The 26,627-nt window shown below is 43.0% G+C and overlaps 1 pseudogene; it reads left to right on the forward strand.

Annotated features, from left to right (window-relative positions):
* Window positions 1-389: 389 nt before the first annotated feature.
* The window catches only part of LOC127650798 (NLR family CARD domain-containing protein 3-like), a 31,971-nt pseudogene continuing 5,733 nt past the window's right edge, over window positions 390-26,627 (forward strand).

The following is a 26,627-nucleotide window of genomic DNA, read 5'->3' on the forward strand; positions in this document are numbered from 1 at the left end:
ATAAGTTATATATATATTTACGTTTAGCAGATAAATACATGCAGTTACTACTAGATTAATCTGCCGTTATTTACTGGCACAAACAATGATTTTTTTAGATGATTTCAGTGATTTTTTTTGTCATCTATTGTAAAGTTTTCTAGTATTGTGATTCTTGGTTATTTTAATATTCATATTGATGATGTCTCTGATAAATTTGCTCTTAACTTTATGAATATCACTGAATCTTTGAATCTTACTCAACATGTTTCTGAACACACTCATATAAAAGGGAATATTCTAGATCTTGTCTTTATCTTTGGTTTACATATTAACTCTGTTTATCTGAGGACCTTTGTATCTCAGATCATAATCTTATTTTATTTGACTTGCCCTTTAATCTAAACTCATCATGTGGTAGTCGGGTATTTCTAAGTGACCGTTTATAACTAAGGTTTTGGAAAAAGTGTTTGCTAATCAACTAACAGCTGTTTTGATGCCTATAATGGATTTGAGAAATGTCAGTCTGTCTGCCGTCGGTTGCACTCGACTGAAACTGCTCTCCTTAGAGTTTCAGATGATGTGTTAATGCAAGCTGATGCAGGTAAATGTTCTGAACTGATTCTTTTAGATCTTGCAGCTGCTTTTGACACTGTCGATCTCTGTATATTAGTGGAAAGGCTTAGAAAAGGTGTTGGTGTCTCTGGAACAGCCTTGAGGTGGTTCTCATCAACAGCATCTGTGTCCTGTGGTGTTCCCCAGGGCTCTGTTTTGGCCTTTTTGCACTATATTTGTTGCCTTTAGGGCAATTAAGAAGTACATTTCCGGGAGTATGTTATCACTGTTATGCAGATGATATTCAACTATATATTTATTTTAAGCCTTATGAAATAACTAAATTGTCTATTATTATAAATTGCATAAACTCTATAAAAGATTGGATGGCTGAAAACAACTTGCAGTTAAATGCAGAAAAAACAGAAGTTCTTGTCTCTGCTCCTGCTGGTGTTCTCCCAAAGGTGATGGAAACTCTTGGTCCTTTATCTCATTTTGTTAAGCCTTCGAAATTTGAGTGTTCATATGGGGAAGACCTTGAGTCTTAATCAGGATGTAAATTCTCTTGTGCATACTTGTTTTTATCAGTAGAGAAATATTGCTAAACTAAGGCCAATTGTGTCCACAGTAGAAATGGAGATGATTATACATGCGTTCATTTCCTCTCGTCTTGATTATTGTAATTCTCTTTTTACTTGTCTTAATGCTGCATCCTTGAAACAATTACAAGTGCTTCAAAGTCATCAAAGAGATCACATGTAACACCAATTGAATTTCTTTACATTGGCTCCCAGTAAATTCTTGTGATGGTGTTTAGAGCATTGCATGGTCAAGCTCCTGCTTATATAAAAGAGTTGATGCAACCTCATAACTCCAGCAGGAATCTGAGATCTTCAGAACAGGTCTTGTTAGCTGTTCCTCTCTCGAGACTAAAGACTAAAGGTGATGCGCCTTTGAGGTTGTTGCTCCCAAATTGTGGAATGCTCTCCCTTTGGATTTAAGATCTGTGGACTCTGTGGTCATTTTTAAAAAGCAGCTAAAAACCCACTTGTTTCAAATTGCTTTTATCTCATTTGTTTTTTTATGCTTCTTTGGTTTTATATTGTGAATGTTAATCACTTTGTAACATCTGTTCTAGAAACTATAGAAATAAAAATTACTTACTAAATTACTTGTATAAAATAAATAGATCTACTGATGATTGCATCAAATCAAACGTGTTTTATGACACTCAGAGTTTTAAGACTGTTGGTAAATCATTGCAGATGGCTGTAAAAACAGTGTAATCAGAGACTGGTTTTATGACTGAGTAAAGTGTGCCATGGTTCATTTGGGTGTCACCAAAGTCAGGTTTGAAATGATCTCCCGCCAAATGCAGATTTTCATGGACAGTGGCGGGTAATTTTGCTGATGTACAGACACTGTGGAGGACGACCTGTAAGACTTCTTGGAGTAATTTAATGTATGACAAGAAATTAGAAAAAGACCCTCGTTTGATGAAACATGATTATATTTATTATGATGATGATTATAATTATCTTTACAGTTTTATTGTCTGTAGTTATTAATGTGTAGGCTATAAGTAATTTTTCACCTGTTGTGATACTTGCGTGATGCAAATGGAGACGGTAAATGTTTGGATTTGGGGAGGTGCTTATATAAGATTTTTTAGTCACTTCGTTATTTTACTTGATTTTTTTCATTTCATTTAAAGTGTAATTTTAATTTAGAAATGTCTTTTGTTTAAGTTGTTCGTGTTTCAATAAATGAATTAAAATTTTAAAGCAAAATCAATAAAGCAAAAATATTAATTGACCCTCGATAGGGGGGGGGTGGGGGTGGGGGGGGGTCAACATATAATCGGATATCGCGATATTTTAAATGCGATTATTATTAAAATATTTTTACTCATCGCTGAGACCAAAAGGGAAGTTACATTTTTTCATGAACAATTGGAAAATAGAGTAATTTTATGGAGACTCGCACAAACACGTGTACTCAATTCCTTATTACAACATGTTACTGATTAATTGTTTTAGAGTTAATTGTAATTAATTGTTACATATTTGTTTGTTTTTGAGAAGTCTATTGAAAATAGTAAATTATTAATTTGTGGTGTATCTCTTTCGAAGAAATGCATCAACCAAAAATTAAAAAATTGGACCCTTAGTGAAAAAGGTTCCTGACCCCTGCTTTAAAGGGATAATTCAGCCATAACTCAATGGTTTGTCATCGTGTACTCACCCTCATGTTGTACCAAACCAGTTTAACACGTGGAACACAAAATGAGATGTTAGGCCTCAGTCACTGAATCTTTTTCCCCATTAATGAAAGTGAATGTTGAATAAGATTATTTGTGTTCCACTGAAGAAAGAAAGACATACGGGTTTAGAACAACATGAGGCTGAAAAAATTTTGGCTCAACTATCCCTTTAAGAGCATGAAACACCTGCTACACCTTTAAATGTTGTTTGTCTCTTTCAGACTCCTCCTCCTCAGGTGGCAGGTGACAGTGAAACTATTAAAACAGGATCCATTTTGTGACAAGATCAGAAAATTACACGACGAGAGAAACAGAGAAAAACTACGACAGTTTTTGTTCCACTGAATTGTCTGAAACAATCAATAAATTCATTGTGAAGTATTTTGTAGGTGATATTATAGTCAGTAAAGAGGAAGTGAACATCAACAGTTCCTGACAGGTGAGTACTGAACTGCTGCTAAACAAACCAAAACTCACAAGACAACAATAATAAACCTTCCCCTTCTGTCGCTCTCGCCACGTTGTGTCGGAGAAGCAACACTAGGGGTCTCTCTTGAGCACCGATATATACCTCTGTTCTATGAAAAAAGGCCAATGAGAAGTGTCAGACGGTATTTGCATATCCCGCCCCCGGACATACGAGTATTTAGGTGGGGCAAATATAGGGTTCATTCAGAAAATTTCTTCGGAGCCGATGGTCGTGCATGCAGTCTGCTGCGAGTCACACACCAGTTCCTGTTTACGGTATACGGTGAACTGTCATGACAACGCTTGCCCAGTGGGGAGTGGAGGCTCCACCCCCAGTCGGTCCAGCTGATCTGGGAATGGTTCGGCAAGGCCCAGGTAGACCTGTTTGCCTCCCAAGAAACCTCCCACTGCCCGCTCTGGTATGCCTGAACAGAGGCTCCCCTGGGGCAGACGCATTGGCACACAGCTGGCCCACGGGGCTGCACAGATATGCATTTCCCTTCTTGCACAGGTGCTGTACAAGGTCAGGGAGGACGAGGAGCAAGTCACCTTGGTGGCCCCCTATTGGCCAACTCGGACTTGGTTCTTGGATCTCACGCTTCTCGCGGCAGCCCCTCCCTGAATTCCCCTGAGGAAGGACCTTCTTTCTCAGGGACGGGGCACGCTCTGGCACCCGCACCCAGACCTCTGGAACATCCACGTCTGGCCCTTGGACAGGATGCGGAAGGTCTAGCCGGTCTACCATCGACCGTCGTAGACACAATCAACCAAGCCAGAGCCCCTTCCCTAGCCATCTTTTCGCCCTAAAGTGGCACCTGTTCACAAATTGGTGTTCTTCCCGGGCTGAAGACCCACAGAGGTGTGCAGTTAGGTCGGTGCTTGTGTTCCTACAGGAGAGGCTGGAGGGGAGGCTGTCCCCCTCCACCCTCAAGGTGTATGTCGCCGTCGCGGCTCACCATGACACAATAGACGGCAAGTCTCTGGGTAAGCACAACTTAATTATCAGGTTCCTAAAAGGCACCCGGAGGCTAACTCCCTCCCGGCCAAGCCTGTTCCCCTCCTGGGATCTCTCGGTGGTCCTCATGGGCCTCCGGAGACCCCCCCTTCGAGCCGCTAGATTCAGCTGGACTCAGGGCCCTCTTTCTCAAAGCGGCCCTGCTGATCGCGCTCGCCTCTATAAAGAGGGTCGGGGACCTGCAAACGTTCTCTGTCAGCGACATACGTGATCCTAAGACCACGACCAAGGTTCCTACCACACCCTTCAGGATCAGGTAGTGAACCTGCAAGCGCTGCCCCGGGAGGAGGCAGACACAGACCCAGCCCTTTCGTTGCTGTGTCCGGTACATGCTTTGCATATCTATCTGGACCGTACGCAGAGCTCTAGACGTTCTGAGCACCTCTTTGTCTGCTTCGGGGTCAGCAGAAAGGGAACGCTGTCTCCAAACAGAGGCTCGCCCACTGGGTTGTCGATGCCATTTCATTGGCTTATCACAACCAGGCCGTGCCCCCCCCCCTTTTCGGGTTCAAGCGCACTCAACCAGAAGTGTTGCGTCCTCGTGGGCACAGGCCAGGGGCACCTCCCTAGCAGACATCTGTAGAGCAGCAGGGTGGGCAACACCTAACACTTTCACGAGATTCTACAATCTCCGAGTTGAGTCAGTATCGTCCCGTGTTTTCTCAGGTCCAAGCCCATAGAACTCTGTAACACGCTGACGAACTGGCCGGGTGAATCGCGTGCGCCTAGTGCCCTTTCCCTCAGCCGAGGTAAAATAGTGCGCCTTTGTTCCCAGGAGACCCCATCCTTCGGATCCCTGGTTGATTCCTCCCTAGCCCTCATGGGTCCGCAGTTCAGCGGAGGAACTCGCCGACCCAAGCCACTACGGGTACTCTATCTACCCTGTACTGGAATAGGTGCTCCACAGGTTAAGGCCTCCTGTTCGGACTCCCCCTGTGTGTATTTCCACGGTACTGTCCCCTCACGAGCGGACCCCCGTGTCTCCCTTAGGCAGTTCCAGCTGCCTCGGTCGCCGTGCTGTAGCAACTCCCCCCTCTACGAGGCTGGATTTACCACTCCTAAACGGCCATGTGATGTATTCGCCACCTTTACCTCCCCTGCAGGGTAGGTGTGGTCTCCGCAGGGTCTTCTCCCCCTGAAAGAGTAGGGAACTCGGTAAGACCCCCTTCCCTTAATGCATGTAAGGGCCCCGGCCGTAATTGCTCTATGCGAGAAACATAGAGAGAAATGAGGCCCAGCCAGGCTTGGCCCATTCCCAGGTTGGCAAGCATCACCTTGTTCCCCTCACTAGGGTAACCAGAAGGATTCTGATGACTTAATGGAGCATTGGGGAAGGGTGCGTGCAGCCTGATACAGCTGGTCGTGTCTGCACTTAAGAATACCTGTCCGCTTCACGTACACGGCTCAATGCATGGCATGATTGAAGTGGGACTAGGTTACTATGTAACCTCCGTTCCCCGATGGAGGGAACGAGACGTTGTGTGTTCACCGCCACGTCGCTGAGCCGAGCCACTGTTGTGGCCAGATCATTTCTGGCTCCTCAGAAAAATCCTGAATGAACTCCCGTATTTGCCCAGCCTAAATACCCATATGTCCGGGGGCGGGATATGCAAATACTGTCTGCCAACTTCTCATTGGCCTTTTTTCATAGAAAAGAGGTATATATCAGCGCTCAAGAGAGACCCCTAGTGTCGCTTCTCCGACACAACGTCTCGTTCCCTCCATCGGGGAATGGAGGTTACATACGTAACCTAGACGTTTCAAACTATCAGCTACAGTAAGACATCTAACAGATATCTAAGTATTAATCACAGCAGAACAAACAGATACTGAGACTTTTGCTCTTTTATCTGAATTGTCAGTATGTGTTCAGTTTCTTTGGCACTGAAATGTTATTTCTTCTATTGACTTGAAACGTTGCTTTGTTTCCTTCTGTTGAGTCTTCTGATGTTTTATCTTTATGCTGGTGTTTAACATGTCATAAAAGCTGACAGTCTGCAATTGAACCTCATTGATTCATTTCTAATGGAATATTCTAGAGTACAAATAAAAACAAATATGTGTTAGTATTGAACAAATAAACACGTCACAAATATAGATCATGTCCCGTTTGTTGACAGGTGTTTAGTGGACTGTTCAGATGATGTCATGGACTCCAAAAATGAACTCAGTGGACAGACAGACACAGGGAAGGTCAAGAGGTCAGAGGATTTCAATGCTTTAATAAAATACACTGATAGATATTTCTGATATGCTGCACAACACTACAGTATAAAAACACTGAGGAGAAATGAGAACAGACTGGATTATCTCAAGTATAAACATGTGAAAACAGCTTTAGGGTAAAGTGAGATCTACAGTCAGATGACAGTGAGACCGGTTTGATTCAGTCACGGACAGAACTGTGGAAAAATTTACATTACTTAAGATTGGGGTCAAAGGTCATTTGTGTGTATGTTTCTCCTGTAGATGTAAATTTTATGATTTAATTCTTGTGAAAACAGTTTTTCAGAAAGCAGCACATTGCATTGTATAGTGTACATCAATTCTGTGCATTTATTGGCATGTAAATTTGAAACTCTTCAGTCGTAGCTGAAAGTTATTCGGGCCTCGTAAAAGAGTCCCCCTTCATCCCCTAGACAGACAGATAAACTCTTCCACAAGTGAGTTGAACTGAAGCATGGATTTATTAGTACACCACCACTTAGGCTTGCCACCTGTCCTGTAAAATATGGGATCGTTCCATATGATGGGTAATACTGTGGAGGGTGCGGTAAGGGACAAATGGTGGTAAAACTGTGGAGTTTTTTTTCTATGTAAATGTTCAATAAGATCAAACAATGTATGAATACAATCATAAAGACAAGTACAGTTGAAGGAAAAAATAAACAATAAAAAAAGAAATAAAGTATAAACCATCCAAAATGAATACATAAATAAGATCAAGAAGACAATTAACTGAAAAATGTAAATAAATATATTTTTAAGAGACACCTCCGTTCTGTTTCATTAGTTGAACTGTGTCTAGATTGTTTTTAGCGCAGGTGTCACAAAGATTTAACGTTCAGGTTGCAAAGAGGTGACTGTGACAATGTTTAACATTATTCCAGATTGTTCTGCACCAAGTAAAGTTTCAGCACTTGATAAATGTTTTTCCCTTCTGCTCTAGTGTGTGATCGCCGTAGTGCTTGTGTGTTTACTGTTACTGTTAAGAATGTTGCCACGATGCCAACATAAAATACTGCCTTTTGCAACATGGTGAACAAAACACTGCAGCGTCAGAATGTAAGATCCAGGAGAAAGTAAATAAGACAGAAATATAATACTAATATATTAATCCTCAAAGTAATAATAATAATACTGTATCATGTTATAATGACAAACTGGACAACAATAAATACTGTAATTGATGGGTTATAATATTAATAAATACCAACTAAATTCCAAAATGTTACTGGTGAAGTAGATTCTTGCACACCCTGTTCACAAAAAACAACAACAACTGGAAAACATCATTCATTATAATTAACTAGATTTTTATTTCATTAAACATTTTGAATGTACTTTGCTACAACGGCTTATAGGATGAATTTTAAATTATGATTTAAAATCAATTTTACTTAATTTAAGCAACTATTTTCAGAATGGGGCCCCGGGTTGGTCGGTTGCTCGGGCCTCAGAATTCGTAATCCCGCCCCTGCTTGTAATGTCCCGTTATGTCGTGTTTTGTGTTCTGAATGATCAAATAAAACACACGTCCTCACTGCAGCTTCAGGATTTCTCCGTTCATTAAAAATGAAAATTGTGTCATAATTCACTCACCCTCATGCAGAAGACACAAAAGCAGATGTTTTAATGAATATGGTGAGTGGTCTTGTTAATACAATGGCAGTGGAGAGTGACTCACTTTTAAAACTTAAAATAAAAGTATAAATGTGTAATTTTTCACTGTAAATCTTGACGTCTGTTGTGCATTCATGAGTGCTGTGAGAGATGTTTGTTCACAGCGGCTCGAGTGTTTATGTGAGAACTTATGTTGATGTTAGTGACATTGCAAGTTCTCTGTGACATATAATATATAAGACACATCATTAAATGTGTTTTATTGCACTGGATGATGAAATTATGTTTTCAGATTACTAATAAAACACATGAACTAAACTCTGTTTAATTGCTGTTTTAGTGTCATTCATGGAGAATCTCCTGAACCCAGCTGTGTGTCCATGAAGAGTGACGGGTCAATGGAACTTCCATTTAACTTCAGTTCAGGAGAGTCTTTGATCAACTACAGAAACAAACAGAATGCATCAGCGTCAACTGCTGGGAAAATGCCATTGGATTCCATTTTTGAGGTGTGTGTGTGAGCGTGTATTTATCACTTTGTGGGGACCAAATGTCCCCATAAGGATAGTAAAACCCGAAATTTTTGACCTTGTGGGGACATTTTGTCGGTCCCCATGTGGAAAACAGCTTATAAATCATACTAAATTATGTTTTTTGAAAATGTAGGTTTAGGGGATAGAATATAAAGTTTGTACAGTATAAAAACATTATGTCTATGGAAAGTCCCCATAAAACATGGATACACAACATGCGTGTGTGTGTGTGTGTGTGTGAGAGAGAGAGAGAACGATACCACACACACTCATTTCTGTCCATATAGGCTTTTTTTATATACATTGTCATGTCTCTCTCATACACCCCACTTTGAGAAGCTTTACAGCTTCACCCTCAACTTAATAACACAAACACACACACACTCACACAAACTAATTTATTCAAGACAACTAAAGCACAAATAAAATGAGTGGTGATTCTTGTCCACTGATCCTTCAGTTCCTCTCTGTTACTGAATGAAGTTTGTTGTTTGAATGTTCACTGATTTTAGAAACTTGAGCACAAAATCATCTCTCTGATGAAGAAAGAGCTGAAGAGTATCAAGAGACTACTGATCTCAGATTCCCCAGCATGCTCTGAGAGAGAGGAGGAGGATGATGAAGGTCAGAGCAGAGTCAGAGAGGGGTTTCTGAAGATCACACTGCATGTCCTGAAGAAGATGAAGCAGACAGACCTCGCTAACACACTTCAAACCAGTAAGAGCTCGCACTCATGTCACTATTACATCACGTCACCTTCAGAGGAAACGTCTCGGGTTACATGTGTAACCCTTGTTCCCTGAAAAAGGAGGAACGCGATGTTGCGCTGCTAAGCGCTACGGGGAACAACCCTAGTTGTGACAGAGCTGAATAATGTGTGGAACACATCAATGAACATTGACCAAAATTTATAGCCTAGGCTGATGTAATCATTAGATGCACCTGAGGCCAGGCTATAAATGGATACGTCACCAGGTGTTGTCAGATACTTCTTTTTGAAGAGCAGTCCTGGGACGTCCCAGTGCGGCAAAGCAGCGCAACATCTTGTTCCGCCTTTTTCAGGGAACAAGGGTTACACATGTAACCCGAGACGTTCCCTTTACAAAAGGCTTCACTACGATGTTGCTCTGCTAAGCACTACGGGGAACGCAATACCCACGCCGCCGCACTTGGGGCTGTCCGGACCCCTACGGTTGTGCAGTGTACTCACAAAAACGCGAGAGGTCTCAGACATGAGCTTCATATGTCGACTCAAGGGCATAAGAGCCCGGAGTAGCATAAACATCTAAACCATTCAATTTTGATGAATGTGTGCGGAGAGGACCAGCCTGCCGCATCACAAACTTGTTCAGGCATGAGCTGAGATGTCGACTCAAGGGCATAAGAGCCCGGAGTAGCAAAGCATCTAACCCATAAAGTTCGATGAATGTGTGCGAAGAGAACCCTGTCGCAACACAAACTTGTCATAAAAACTGATGAATGTGAGCGAGTGGACCAGCCTGCCGCATCACAAACTTGTTCAGGCATGAGCTGAGATGTCGACTCAAGGGCATAAGAGCCTGGAGTAGCAAAGCATCTAACCCATAAAGTTCGATGAATGTGTGCGAAGAGAACCCTATCGCACCACAAACTTGTCATAAAACTGATGAATGTGAGCGGAGAGGACCAGCCTGCCGCATCACAAACTTGTTCAGGTATGAGCTGAGATGTCGACTCAAGGGCATAAGAGCCCGGAGTGCAGAACATCCAAACTAAAAAGGTCCAATGAATGTGTGCGGAGAGGACAACCTGCCGCATCACAAACTTAGTTAGGCATGGGCTGAGATGTCGACTCAAGGACATAAGAGTCCGGAGTAGCAAAGCATCTAGCCCATAAAGTTCGATTAATGTGTGCTAAGAGAACCCTATCGCAACACAAACTTGTCATAAAAACTGATGAATGTGAGCGGAGAGGACCAGCCTGCCGCATCACAAACTTGTCCAGACATGAGCTTGAGATGTCGACTCAAGGGCATAAGAGCCCGGAGTGGCAAAACATCCAAACTATAAAAATCCAATGAATGTGTGCAGAGAGGACAACCTGCCGCATCACAAACTTGCTGCAGAGGGAGACCTCTAGCCAAGTTTTTAGAGGAGGAGAGCCCTCTGGTAGAGTGCGCCCTGAAACCTACTGGCGAAGCTTGACCGTGCGCCTCGTAGGCCCGGGCAATAATGAGGAGGCCTCTTTGAGGGCACCCCGCCCACCAAGCCGTGGCAAACCGCAGTGGCCAGATAGAACCTGGCAGTTGCGAGGCAAGTGCCCGCTGACAGTTCTTTCTACAGAAAATCCAGAACTGAAACAAACTGGCAGTTAGCTGGTTCTGTAATAAGAACTTTAGTAGAAGGAAACGCATGCAGGCGCATTTGTGTTACTACGTTCAGCCCCTCCCAAGGGGGGGGGTGGGGACTGGGCGACTCAGGGAGAAGTAGAGGAGACATTGCGCTATCAACAGAGGCGAAGAGGTCCTCTTCTGCCCTGTAAAATCTACCCAGATCAGTTCCAAGTGGAGGGAGCCCTAGCACTTGAAATGGTCTCGATAATCTCAAGAGAAAACCCTGTGAACCTCATTTGGTACCCTTAGGGGCCAGACATGAAAGGTTTTCACAATTCGGGCCAAGGACGAGAAGGTCCTCCCTGTCCGGAATCACCCAAGGCGAGCCGTCGAGGAGAGAAATTAGCTCCGAGAAACATATCCTGTCCGGCCAGCGCGGCGCCATTAATAGGAGGCAAGACCCTTGCTGGTGAACATCGCCAAGACTCCCGGAGCAGAGAAACCGGGAAAGAAATACATACAGACGCATTCCGGGTCATGTATGTGTCTTAACGTCCAGACCCAAGGGGGCTGGGTGATTTCAGGGAGAAGTAGAGGAGACATTGTGCTATCCATAGAGGCGAAGAGGTCCTCTTCTGCCCTAAGATCTCACCCAAACTTGTTCCAAGTGGAAAAAGCCTGGCATTTAAAAAAGGTCTCGATAACCTCAGGAGAAAGCCCTGTGTCCCTCAGTTGGTACCCTTAGGGGCCAAACATGAAAGATTCCACAATTCGGGGCAGGGATGAAATATTGCCCTGTGCCTGAGATAGAAGATCCTTCCTGTTCGGAATCGCCGAAGGCGAGTCGTCGAGGGAAGAGATTAGCTCCGAGAACCAAGCCCTGTTCGGCCAGCACGGTCCTATCAGTAAGAGGCAAAAACCCTTGCTGGCGAACTCTGGGCAACTACTACCTTAGGGTGGAGTTCTTAACTCCCCCGTTGGTATTTCCTGTCTGGACCGTAAATCTGCTCCCGTATACGGGCATCCAGGGATATAACTGACCTGAGTGACAGGAGCTTACCCTGGGCCCTAAGGAGAATCTAACGTGTCAGAAATACAGCTGACAAGAACGTGGGTCTCCTTGAAGATTTATGTAAGAGGCTACCGCTGTATTGTCCACCAAGCACCAAGACATGGCAGCCTCAGGAGGAGGTATTTCAGGGCCAGAAATACAGCCATCAACCCGAGACAGTGACTGTGACAACCGAGCTGACGACCCTCCTATCCCCTTAAGCTGGACGACCACTTAAGGCCGCTACCCCGCCCGTCAGGGAGGCATCTGTCGTTAGCAGTCTGCGACAACAAGACGCACCTAGAGTGGGACCCAAGGCAGAAAACCGGGGTCTGAACCACATAGAAAGGGACGAAGCCTGAGGCACGTAAGCCTATTTAGCCAAGTGGTTTTGGCCCTTGGAAGAAATCCCCTGGCTTTTGGCCACAACAAAAACAGTCTCATGAGCAGAAGGTCCAGAGGGATCACCGTGGACGCGTTCGCCCTGAGACCTGGAAATCGTTGATACTGATAACAGTGCAACCTAGCCTGACTTTGCTCAGGGTGATCTGAATGGACTCAATCCTAGCGGGAGAAAGTTGTGCCCGCATTGTGATTGAACTCCATACGATGCCCTGATAGACAGTGTTCTGAGTGGGAGAGAGGACGCTTTTCTTGGCGTTGAGCCTCAACCCCAGAGAAACAGATGATCTAAGACGATGTCCCTGTGCTGAACTGACAGTTCCTGGAACTGCGCTAGGATCAGCCAGTCGTCTACGTAATTCAGAATGCAGATGCCCCGGAGTCGCAAGGAGCCAGCGCTACATCATGCATTATTAATGTGCGGGTAAAAAGGGCTAGCCTGAGTGAAAGAACCTGACCCTGGAAGACTTCGCCCCCGGAAGTGAACCTCAGGAACTTTCCATGTTGTGGCAGAACTTCTAAATGAAGTATAGAAGTGCGTCATAAGATCGATGGTGACCAGCCAAACGAGTTGTAGGGCTTGAGACACGACCGCCTTGACAGGCATCATCTTGGACTTGAACACCCACGGGTAGTTCAAGCTTTAAGATCTAAGCCTGACGCCACCCCTCACCCTCCATGGGAAACAGGAAGTATTTAGTGTAATAACCTAACTCTCTCCCTGGAAGGGGAACACATACCATGGCCCCTTTAACCAGGAGATTGAGTTTTTTTTTTTTTTTTTTTACAAAAAAAGAAATCCGGTTTACGGTAGTGAGAACACGCCGTTGAAACACGGAAAAGCGGCGAGAGAATTAAATCCTGACACCCTTATAAGACCCACAGAAAAGAATATATCCGGCAGAAGTTTCCACGCTGCCAGGATCTCTGAGATGGGTATATTTTAACACTTCCTGTTGAGGGGTTGTCGGGTGTTTCGCGTCCTGAATAAAATGCAGGAACAGCGAAAACACCCAATTTTGACGGAAGCCTCTGCAACCCGAAACACCAAGAGGTGGCGGGAATGGAGGGGCTTTGAGGGGGTACCGGGAGGGGTGAAGTGAAGCACGCGCCCCGTCCCAAGGGGAGCTACCCCCTAATCTAGGCGCAAGACCGTCAGGGTTTTCTCTTACTAGAATTTATAGTCCTGAGGGCTGGCGAGGGCGGCGAGACTGTCCCCAATCCCTGGGAGGAGGAGCACGACTCGCCGCGCTTTGCTTTTGAGCCTCCCTTTAGTCAGGACCGAGGTGGGTCTGAGGCTTGCTCGTCAAGTGCAGAACCCACACTCAGGTCGTCCAGGAGGTCAGCCTGTTACGCCTGAAAAACAGCATAGTGTGCAGAGCAGCACCAGCCTGACCTGCTGCTTGATAAGCCCTTCCCACTAAAGTGGAGGTTGTCCTACAAGGATTTGAGGGGAGAGAGGGCTTCTTAAGTGACGATGCCGAGCCCGGCGAGAGATAGCCCGCAAGCGTCTCTTCGACCGGCGGCATCACTGAATACCCCCATGCCTCAGCACCCACGATAGTCGAATATAATGACGTCGAGGGTATGTGAACACGGGAAGAAAATATATATATATTTTTTATTTTTATTTTTTTATTTTTTTAGGGGTTCTCCATGAGCGAAAAAGCTCTGCATAGAGGTTATCAAAGAAAGGGAAGGGACCCATGAGGCGTTCCCTTTCTTAGACTGGAAGATAACATCTATCCCCTAATTGGTGCGTTTGGGGGTCTCTTTTTCGCGTGGCCAGTCCAATCTGGCAACCGCACGAGTAACAACATCGAGCAATTCCTCCGTAGATTTTTTATCGTGGACGGAAAGCTCGGAGGTGGGAAGAGAATAGCGATCCACCTCATGATCCGAAGAAGCGTCGGAACGTGCTTCGAGATCATGTGAAGGACCAGCTGGGTTTGGGGAGAGAGTGAGAGAAAGGGATCAACCCGTCTCTTGCTCCTCAGCCAAATCCATGCACGAGCCCCACGAACGATCTTTTCGTGAGTGCTGACTCCCGGGAAGCAAGCGAGGCGAGCACGACGCACTCTGCCTGTTAAAGCAAATCGCAGTGCTCGCACCTGCCCTGCTGCAACTCGAGAGCAGCGTGCTCTTACCCCCAAACAAACAGCAAAAACTGATGTGTGCCGTCTTCAGCTATAGAGCGAGAAGAGGGGAACACGCACCGTTTGCTTTCAGTCATTCTCTCTTTTTTTCTTTTTCTTTAGAAATATATATATATAATATTTTCTAAACAGAAGAGAAAAATAGAACAACGTTCACTGCACACTGCCTATCAGAATCTATCTCCTAACAGAGGAAAGAAAGTTTTGACAGGGTGTGTGAAACACACAGAAACAGAATCGCTCTGAGAAAAGAGTTTCTGACGACACCTGGTGACGTATCCATTTATAGCCTGGCCTCAGGTGCATCTAATGATTACATCAGCCGAGGCTATAAATTCCGGTCAATGTTCATTGACGTGTTCCACACATTATTCAGCTCGGCTCACAGCTAAAGCTGTTCCCCGTAGCGCTTAGCAGCGCAACATCGTAGTGAAGCCTTTTGTAAAGGGAACACAGTGTCTGGATTCACTCAATATTAGTGAAAGAAAATAACTTAATGTCTAATGACCATTAAACATCAACATCAATTATAATTCCCATTTCTTTTCCTCTTTACATCAGAACTGATTTCTGTGCATCAACAAAAACTCAAAACAAAACTAAAAGAGAAATTCCAGAGAATTACTGAAGGAATGTCAAATCAAAGCAGCTCAACACTTGTGAATGAGATCTACACAGAGCTGTACATCACAGAGGGAGGGAGTGCAGCGATCAATAATGAACATGAGGTGAGACAGATTGAGACAGCATCCAGGAGAGCAGAGACACAGGAAACTCCAATCAAATGCAATGACATCTTTAAAGCCTTACCTGGACAACACAAAGCCATCAGAACTGTGCTGACTAAAGGAGTTGCTGGAATTGGAAAAACTGTCTCTGTGCAGAAGTTAATTTTGGACTGGACTGAAGGAAAAGCAAATCAGGATGTTCACTTCATATTTCCACTTCCTTTCAGAGAGCTCAATCTGATGAAGCACAAAAATATCAGTTTGATGAATCTTCTTCATCAGTTTTTCACAGATACAAAAGAACTGAGATCAACATTCCTTGATGACTACAAAGTCATTTTCATTTTTGATGGTCTGGATGAGTGTCGACTTCCTCTAGATTTCCAGAACAATGATATTTTGTGTGATGTGACAGAATCGGCCTCAGTGGATGTGCTGCTGACCAACCTCATCAAGGGGAATCTGCTTCCTTCTGCTCTGCTCTGGATCACCTCTCGACCAGCAGCAGCCAATCAGATTCCTCCTGAGTGTGTTGACCAGCTCACAGATGTACGAGGCTTCAATGACCCTCAGAAGGACGAGTATTTCAGGAAGAGAATAAAAGATGAGCGTCTGGCCAACAGAATCATCACACACATGAAATCATCAAGAAGCCTGTACATCATGTGTCACATACCAGTCTTCTGTTGGATTTCAGCCACTGTTCTCCAGAGACTGTTGAGTGAAGCAGAGAGTGCAGAGATCCCCAAGACTCTCACTCAAATGTTCACACACTTCCTGATCTTTCAGAGCAAACTGAAGAGCCAGAAGTATGATGGGAAATGTGAGGTGGATCTTCAGCAGGCTAGAAAGAGGATTCTGTCTCTGGGAAAACTGGCTTTTCAACAGCTGGAAAAAGGGAACCTGATCTTCTATGAGGAGGACCTGAGAGAGTGTGGCATTGATGTCAGAGAAGCGTCAATGTACTCAGGAGTTTGTACCCAAATCTTCAGAGAGGAGTTTGGACTGCAGCTGGGGAAGGTGTTCAGCTTTGTACATCTGAGCATTCAGGAGTTTCTCGCTGCTTTATTCAAGTTTATGCAAAACAAGTCAAGAATGAGTGATTTCCTGAAGAGTGAAGTGGACAAGGCTTTACAGAGTGAGAACGGACACCTGGACCTTTTCATTCGATTCCTTCTGGGTCTCTCACTGAAGTCCAATCAGACAATCTTACGAGACCTACTGACACAGACAGGAAGCAGCTCTGACAGCAAACAGGAAATAGTTGAGTACATTAAGATGAAGATCAGGGAGAATCCCTCTCCAGAGAAATCCATCAATCTGTTCCACTGTCTGAATGAACTCAATGATCATTATCTAGTGCAGGAAGTACAAACATACGTGAACAGAAGAGATATCAATCGTCTCTCTGGGGTCTGTCTCTCTCCTGCTCAGTGGTCAGCTCTGGTGTTTGTGTTGCTGAACTCAGAAGAGAAGCTGGATCAGTTTAATCTGAGGAAATATGATCCATCACATGAATGTCTTCTGAGACTGCTGCCGGTGATCAAAGCATCCAGAAAAGCTGAGTGAGTAATTTAGTGTTTTAATCTCGCTTTATTGTAATTAAATAGCAGAGGTTAGATTATAATGTATTTTGTTAGACTACAAACAACCCCTTATTCTATTTTGATGATGATTGTTTGGTTTCATGTGTTTTTATTTATTTATTCTTTGTAATCAGAGAAACCTTCATTTTAAACAGACATTGTAGCCAAATAGATTCAAAATGTTTAAAGCAAAGTAAAAAAATCTTGTTTAAAATAACACAAGCATGTTTTTACAGTTTGAATACAAAATGAAAGTTAATAATTTTTATTTATGCTTCCACATACAATAATACACATCAGCCTAATAAATAAATCATAATTTACCTGCATATCTTTTTACAAAAACATTTATTGAATGAACAGTTAAATATTATATAATACTGCATTATTATTGGGGGACCCAGTCAAGTTTATTATTATAATACTGAATAATTATTACAATTATTATAAGGATGTGATGTTTTTTATACTTTAGTAATTTATTTGTCATACTGTAGCTTCCTTTATTCCTGAAAAATTGATCATCCTTTAATGAATTTGACTAAAAACTATATTAAATGATGTTATACTGTAATATATAGAATCACATTAAGATGTGAATAATATAGTGATCAACATTTATATACCGAAAATGAACATACAGAACATAACATCAACAACAACAATAACACTAATCACATTAGTGATTAAAGATCACATTTAAATCATTTTCCATTTATTTTAAGAAGACAGAGAAAACCGGTTTACAGTTTGAAAATGTGAATTTGTGAAGGTAAAATTTGCTTAGGAAAATCTTTTAATTAATAACAAAACAGATATTTTCTTTTGTGGGGTCCGAGTCAAGATACCCAAATATAATGTTTCTCATATGTATTGAGAAGCCTGGCAAAATCTTTACTCTTGAAAAAAACAAATATCTTTCCAAACCTTCTGTGTAGTGACATGACCAAAATAAGTGTTTCATCAGAGTTCAGACAAAAAGAGCATGTCAGCTCTAAACTTCTGTATACATTTCTTAACAGGGTAAAACCTGTGTATCAGCTTAAAGGAAACTTCCTTCACTTTGTTTGTGAGAAATAATATTTGCTGTAAAGACCAGATATTTCTCTAATTAAGGTTAACAAATAAATTATTCCAAAAGGAAATTACAGGTGGAACGGAAATCAAATTCTTAAGAAATAAAGATCTTATTTGATCATTTTTGGCTCTTGACTCAGAAAAAACTATTTGACCAACAGAAGTATCACAAGGTTTAAGAAAGGATACAGTAGATACTGAGGATTCACTACAGTTTTTAAAAAGCATACACAAACTAGAAGGAATAGCTCCCATAACTGTTGCCATTTCCTTTTGAGGAATTTGGTATTTAGAGTACCTGAACAAAAGACCTTGATTATTAAACAACTGCTCCACCAAAAGTAAACCATTACTAATCCAATTATCATAAAACAGAAAACTACTCTTGAATAAAATGTTCTTATTGTTCCAAATAAAACACCTCTGTGGTGAAAACGTCTAGGTTCCGTATGTAATCTCCGTTCCCTGATGGAGGGAATGAGACGCTGTGTCGAAGAAGCGACACTAGGGGTCTCTCTTGAGCGCCGAACATGCCTCTGAATTATGAAAAAAGGCCAATGAGAAGTTGGCAGACAGTATTTGCATACCCCGCCCCCGGACATACGGGTATAATTTTTCTGAGGAGCCGGAAATGGTCCAGCCACTACAGTGGCTCGGCTCAGCAACGTGGCCGGGAGGACACAACGTCTCTTTCCCTCCATCAGGGAATGGAGGTTACATACATAACCTAGACATTCCTCGTCTGTCGCTCACTTTGACGTTGTGTTGAAGAAGCGACACTAGGGGTCCAATTTAAATCACGCCGTGCACTGAGCCATGTACATGTTCTGCTGACACAGGAGCGGGCAGGTATCTCCTTGGAGAGAAAGCGCACAATTTTACCTCGGGCATGGGAAAGGGCACCAGGTGCAAGCGCTCCACCCGGTCTGTCCGTCAGCGTGTTTGAAGCACGCATCCTTCAGGTTAGAACCAATCTAGATGCCGGACACAAGTTAAGATGTGTTTTTGCATGAGCATTTTGAACGGGAGTTTGAGCAAAGCCCGGTTGAAAACTCTCAAGTCCAAGATCGGTCGTAAGCTGCCACCTTTCTTGGGTACAATGAAGTAAGGGCTGTAGAAACCCTTCTTCATTTCGGTTGGAGGGACAGGCTCTATCGCGTCTTTGAGTAAAAGAGTATCGATTTCCGCAGGCAGGGATTTGGCATCTTCACCGTGTACTGCGTTACAGCGGACAGTATAGGGGGCGGGGGCTTGGCAAACTGAATTGTGTAACCGAGTCAAATGGTCCGGGCCAGCCAGTGTGACGGGTTGGGAGGTGAAAGCCAACTGGTGCTGAGAAAAGACTCAAAGCACTTACCTTGCTCCGCACACCCGGCAGGGGGCGGGTTAGTGACTGAGGAGGAGGTCCGGTGTAGGCTTCCTCTAGACTTGTCAGAACCGGCCGGCCGGGGAACAGTCGTGGGGCAGAAGGCAGGGGGTCCGTGTCCAGCATGCCGGGACTGTTGAGATCTGGTGGCAGAGTGCCGTGAGAATGGCATTTGCGGGCCAGGTAACTCAGAGACAAAGGAAATAGCTCTGTTATTGAGAATTTGGGTACCGCAGCCCCGTCTATGGGGGGCAAAAAATTAAGTGAATTCAACAAAAGATTCTCCTCCCGGCCCTCCACCGGGGGACGGAGTGGTCTTCTTACCATCTCCGGAGCTAACATTTCTGGCTCTGGGTCGAGCGTCTCAGGAGCGTCTAGGAGCCTTCCGGGACCTTGAGGGGGTCCGTGAGCGAGGATGTTGTCCTACAGGCCTTAGAAGGGAGCACAGGGCAACCCCGCCAGGTGGTAGGGTTTCCGGGGCACAGGTGGAGCGCAACAGCCCTATCCACCTGGGGAATCGCCGTGTACCCGTGGGCCACTCCTCCGTCGAGGGGAGCGAGTGGCATTGTGCTGAGCGGAGAGGGGTGCTCTCCATGATGACATCAGCTCATTATGCACCTCTGGGACCGGGGGTGGGCGAGGCTGTGAGCGGTGCCCAGACCCCAGGAACCAGTCATCCAACCGCGATGGCTGTGGGGAGGACGGAGGGTTCCAGTCCAGCCCAACGCTAGCGGCAGCCCAGGAAAGTATGTCGGTCATCTGCGCATCAGCTTCAGCCTCATCAGCGTCAGATGCCACGCTCTCCAATGCAGCGGCGAGCTCATCCACCTCAAGCTCCAGAGGATAGGCAGGCTGGCTGTGAGGTAAGCCGCTGTTACCTCGAGCATGGACGGGAGTCTGGGTGGCGGGTGGTCCAAGGGGGCATACCCGGCAGAGCTGCACCCTCTACCATCCCCAGATCACCTCCATCGCCAGCCGCATTGTCCTCAATCCCGTGGGAAGAAGGAGTAATGCGGGGGGCGGCTGGAGTGGCCTGCTTTCCTCGCAGTGAGAGCATGTGCCATCCACAAATGCAGCCTCGGTGTGATCGCTGCCCAGACACACGAGACAATGCCTGTGGCCGTCTGAAGCAGAGAGCACTCTACCACATCCAGGAACAACCCGGGGCAGAAGGGCATCTTTAAAAAGATGCATCCTGAAAAGGACGTTCAACGCCGCTGTGTATAGCTCTTTTAGTGAAATGTACTCTTTTAAAGAAAATCACTCTTTTAAACAACTCTTTTAGAGTTTCTCTGTGCTGTAGAAGCACCCAGGGGCAAACTGCACTGCCGTGTAAGGAAGGAGAATAGCCGCTGTAATGCGCCGTCTATCCAACAGCATGCAGAGCATCAGAGGAACAAAGCAGGAACAGGTGTGACTCACAGCAGACTGCATGCACTACCGTCGGCTCCAAAGAAAATTTCTGAATGAACTCAGCGTATTTCCCCGCTTTTATACCCGTATGTCCGGGGGCGGGGTATGAAAATACTGTCTGCCAACTTCTCATTGGCCTTTTTTCATAGATCAGAGGCATATTCGGCGCTCAAGAGAGACCCCTAGTGTCGATTCTTCGACACAACGTCGAAGTGAGCAACAGACAGGGAAGTTATGTTTGTAAATTAGAGCCCATCTAAGAGAACCTGATGAGGAAAGTTGGAAAGGTTGATATTAGGGAGTTTGGATATATCAATATTACACATTAAGAGAAAATGAATGGCATCAAGTTGTGAAAAAAGTTGGTATTGGTATTGATTTAGACAATTAATTTTAAATGTATTGTTGAGGGAATCAAATCAATAAAAGAGTTTAATATGACTGAATTTCTCATATAATGAGATTTATTTTTCCTTAAGAATTTTATTAAAACCCCATTAATTAATGTACACGTGGGCTTATCCACAAAGAGAGACTGAGCTGTGTAAACCAAACGAGACAGATCCTCTGCCTTAGTGAGTAGTGTTCTGCCATTTAAGGACAAACATTCATATGTTTTATGACAAATAAAATCTATTGTATTATGTTTTTTTAAATAGATTTCAGACTCCTTGCTAACACTAGGTCAATGATCTTATAGTCATTGGTTAAAAAAGAGATTGGTTGCCAATAATCTATAAAGAGCAGAATATTCAGTCCCGTGAAACATCCATAAGTCCAACCTCCATTGTGACCCGTTTTCAACTCTTCCCCGACTGTAACCGGTAAATCTTGCAGTAAGGCAAGCCAGTCGAAAATACCTATTGAATGTTATTGGATGCATCTTAAGCAGCTCTAGTTCACTAATCAGGGCACTGATCAGGGTGTCAGCCATTTTTAGGGCTGTCCCAATCACAAAATCATTCCTGTGCACACAGGGGTGGCTGTGGCTCAGATGGTAGAGCAGGTCGGCTACCAATCGCAGGGTTGGTGGTTCGAATCCCGGCCCACATGGCTCCACATGCCGAAGTGTCCTTTGGCAAGACACTGAATCCCGAGTTGCTCCCAATGGCAGGCTAGCGCCTTGCATGGCAGCTCCATTGGAGTGTGGATGGGTGATTGGGACACAGTGTAAAGTGCTTTGGTAACCTCTAAGGTTAATAAAAAAGCGCTATATAAGTGCAGACCATTTACCACTAAAACATTCACTTCCTAAAATTGCTCACAATGAAACCAGAAAGCAACATCTATCACTGTGCTCACTTACCAGAAATGTTGTCATGTCTTTTGAAATCTTTAATATTATTAGAGGATGAGCTTAAGTTATTTTCTCTTTAAAAGATTGATAATGAGTAAATTGATTTGTCGGCTTAAAGCCAAGTGTCTTGCACAGTGGCCTGAAAAAACAGGGCCACATTGTGAAAGAGAAGCACCCACATTTGCTGCCATTGAAAACTCAGCGAAACAATTTATTTATTTTTGTAGCAAGTTTCTGCTTATGATGGCGTCACAGTGACATAATTCTGGCTTATGTGTCATGTGACATAAGTCATGTGTCTTTTATTACAGCCCATGTGTATCACCAGATGGCACCACGTTATTTTGTGCAATTGATGCAAAAAAGTTCACATACTGTAATTTTTGGGACATAAAGTCAAAGATGTCATAATATTTCACAGGAATTTGGACCCAAGAGCAGGGATGTGAAACAAAGAGCTTTTATTAAAAAAAAAAAAGAACAAAATACAAACCAAAAACTCTCACATTAAAATGAACAGAACCAACGTGAAATTATGAAAATAAACAAGACACCAACTGGAGAAACAGACTAGGAATGACTGACTAACCAAACTCACAAAAGAATCTGACAGACACTAGAAGGTAGAAGGCACAATATGTAGAGGGAGAGCACATGAGGAACAGGTGATGACAATCCACACAACAAGGATCATCTGAGGAGGTGTGGCAAGGGGGAATGAGGAGACAGATTAAGGAGAGCACATGGCTGACACAAACACAAACAAAGACATGTGCTCAAAACAAATGCACACATGGACCAAAACAGACAGAACTCCAGAAAAAAAACAAGTAGGGCAGTCCAGACTGGGATCTTGACAGTAGAAGAACGCCTATGAGCAATCAACATTTTTTGGGGGCCATATATTTTTTCTTTGTACCCAACAGCTGTACTGAGAAGCCTTCATTAAACTTATAGATTAACACACTGTTATCTTGTAATTTCTCTCTCAGTCTGATGGGCTGTAATCTGACAGAGGAAAGTTGTTCAGCACTGGCCTCAGTTCTCAGTTCAAACTCCTCAAGTCTGAGAGAGCTGGATCTCAGTAACAATGACCTGCAGGATTCAGGAGTGAAGCTGCTCTCTGATGCATTGAAGAGTCCTCACTGTACACTGGAAATACTGAGGTTTGTGTTTGCAGATTCATTAGAGCATTGGAATATATGTTATGAATATATTGTGGTTCGTAGCTGTGGTTACTTTGTACCAGATGTCGACCGATATGGGGTTTTTAATGGCCGATGTGACACCGATATCCAGAGAGCAGGGTGACCAATAGACCGATACAAGGCCGACATGTTACACAATTTATTATAGTAACAAACATATAATTGCTAAAATAAAAATAATAACAAACTCTTATTTAGCACTATATTTATTCAATTTCACACAAAACAAATAGATAATATTGTATTTTAAATGGTAGATAGCAGTTTCTTTAGAAACTCATCACATTTTATTAATTTACTGATGAAAGTGAAGAAATTGTTAATATATTAGGAAGATGGAAATAACAGTACATACAGTAGTCCATCAACCATGAATGGCATGTCCATGTTAGCAATCACATTTACTAAAAAAATACAGAATCAAACCAATTGTACAAACAGTGTATAGTGAATAAGAAATTTACTTAAAGCACATGAAGCGCTTTTATCTTGGGCAGCATCCGAAAATGTAGGCAGCTGACTTGCTACCTAATCAGTTATTGGCTTAACTAACAGCTGTTTTGAATGAATAGAACACTTAAGGAAACTGATATCCGAACAGTTTGAAAAGCACCTTATTTTCATCGTACCCTCGTATACAGCCTCCAGAGGTAGCATTTTCCTGGTTTCAAATGCAGTCTTGAAGTTGCACTCACGTGCTCATGCGGATCAATCTCCTGACAGTTTAAACAGCCTGTATCGCCTTTGATCCTAATCCTGAAGTTTTTTATTCTGGCTGATGGATTACGCCCTTCAGAGGAAGATATTAGATGAGTGCTCGAAGGGAATAAAACACTGGATTCTCTTGAGGTTTGTGAATGACATCTGTTTAAACGAGATATGCGCATACAGTATATAATAGAAGTTTTATTGATATTTGCCTTTTATCATAAGAAAAGTTACAGGGAACTGTTGAGGACAGTTAGAATAGCGCTTCAGAGGAAGATATATGAGCGTTATACAGGATGCTGGATCTGCTCAAGTTGTGTAAAGTAGGTTTATTGGATATGCACATATTTGCAGACAGTAAATGATAATAGTTTGATTGATATTTGCCTTTTTGTCACTAGACAAGACAGCTAAAAGTTACATGGAACTGTTGAGGAGAGAGAGTGAGAATTAAACAGGCGAGAAGTTTAACAGTTTCTGCCGGGGCTCTGATATGCGGACCGTTTAAATGACACTATTTTGCACACCGGAATATTATTGTAGTTACACAATGGCATGTAACAACAAAACAAACTGACTTGTCGGTTACATGTCTCAAATGCTTCACATGCAAGCAGGCGATTTTCGACAATCATTAAAAATTTTAGAATATCGATTGATCGGCCTCTGCGATTACATCGGTTGACCACTACTGTGTGCTTGTGTATAGGCTCCCTCTGCTGAGTCTGGTTCCTCTCAAGTGAATCAAGTTATTCTGATTCTGACATCACAGTTCAAAATGATCACAACATACATTTTTGACCAGCTCTTTAGGACAATCTTCTTAAAATATTCAGATGAGGAAGAAACTTGCTCCAGATATACAGTAGAATTTGCTTTGATACCACATACAAACAAAAACAAAACACTGAAACAACAGAACATATGATATAATTATAGTAGAGTCAGTGAGACTGCAGGTAGGTGATTTACTTTATAATATATCTCAATTATGTTCTGCCTATTTTATGTATTTATCAATATTTGTGTATTTGCTCTGAAATGTCATGAGGTTTTTTTTTTTAATCAGAGGGAACATTATTTCATCCAAACAGCCACTATAGCCAAGTAGATTGTTTAGCCAAACAGAATGTTTAAAGCAAGACATAAATTGTGTTCCATGTAATGAAAGGATGTTTCCACTCAGTTTTTCAGTAAACAAAGAAGGATGAATGACGTTTATTCAAATTACAAAACATTTCTGTGAATGAACGCAATGAACAAAAACTTCACACACTTGTGTTTTGGAACACAGTCAGGTTGAATATTATTGTAATATATGAATGAATTATTATTAGACTTAGTGGATAAGAATTGTTGTATATAGATGTGATATATTTCTGACATATCTATTTCACCTGGAGCTTTTATTTTGGTGGGAAGACATTTGAGTTGATGGAGTAGCAGAGGACAGTTTCAGATAGTCTCACAATTCACCTCTAGATTGTGAAGAGCACTTTACAAATACCTCAACGTCTGTCTCACATGAGGTGATCACTCAGAATCTGATTCTGATATCAACTCAAATGTCCCTCAGTTCCTCACAAACTCCATCTTAGGAACAGGGAAAAGACACAGCAAAATATTATAAAATACAAACCCAAAAGATGAACACAAAACACACCAAAATCATAAACTATTGCACAGTGAGGTAACAAACGACTGAATGAAAACACATGCTCGAGCCCCTCCTTTACAGACAGCAAGTCAAATTAGTTAACCATAACAAACTATTTACCATTTCCACTTCAAGTGCTATGTGGACATGCAAACTCATGAATGGGTGTTTAAAGTAAAGATGGGAGACCATTTGTTCATCATACTTAGCATTGACACAAGCTTTATACAGGAAGTATCAGCTTATTTGTATGAATATTGAGTGAAATTTTTTATAAATAAATTTTTACCTTTTTGCCTTTACTTATAGGATAGTATCGATTGAGAGGAAATTGATGAAGAACAGGGTTGGCACATGACCCAGATAACTTACTGTTGATGTGTGTGTTTGTAGATTTTCTTACTCTTGAATGAACGTTAAATTTATGTAGCACTTTTCTGACACTACCCAGATAAGATTCAAACCTTGGTCCTCATGTCAGGGGTGAATGCACTACCCCTGCACCCCACCACCAACTGAGTGAAAATATTATGGATGTGACAGCACTGAAAACATTTTTTCATGTATATGTTTCTCAGCCATTTGATTGCATTTCAGGAAAATGATTCATGTCAACAAAGTGAAAATGAAGATTCATTTGTGTGGGAGTGAGTGTGCTGGTGCACTACATCTGGGTGGATCCAGGTGGATGAGAAGAGTCCCCTGTTCACTGTGTAAAGTGCTTTGAGTGTAGTGTCAGAAAAGCACTATATAAATGAATGTTCATTCAACAGTCCACAGAGAGTCAGGACCTCATTTTAACATCTCATCCAAAGGATGGTGCCTTTTTACAGTATAGTGTTCCCATCACTATATTGGAGCATTAGGACCCACACAGACCACAGGGTGAGCACCCCCTGCTGATCTCCCTAATACCTCTTCCAGCAGCAACCTTAGTTTTCCCCAGGAGGTCTCCCATCCAGGGACTGACCAGTCTCAACCTTGCTTAGCTTCAGTGGGCAACCTGTTTT

Source organism: Xyrauchen texanus, chromosome 10, assembly GCF_025860055.1.
Source record: "Xyrauchen texanus isolate HMW12.3.18 chromosome 10, RBS_HiC_50CHRs, whole genome shotgun sequence".
NCBI lineage: Eukaryota > Metazoa > Chordata > Actinopteri > Cypriniformes > Catostomidae > Xyrauchen > Xyrauchen texanus.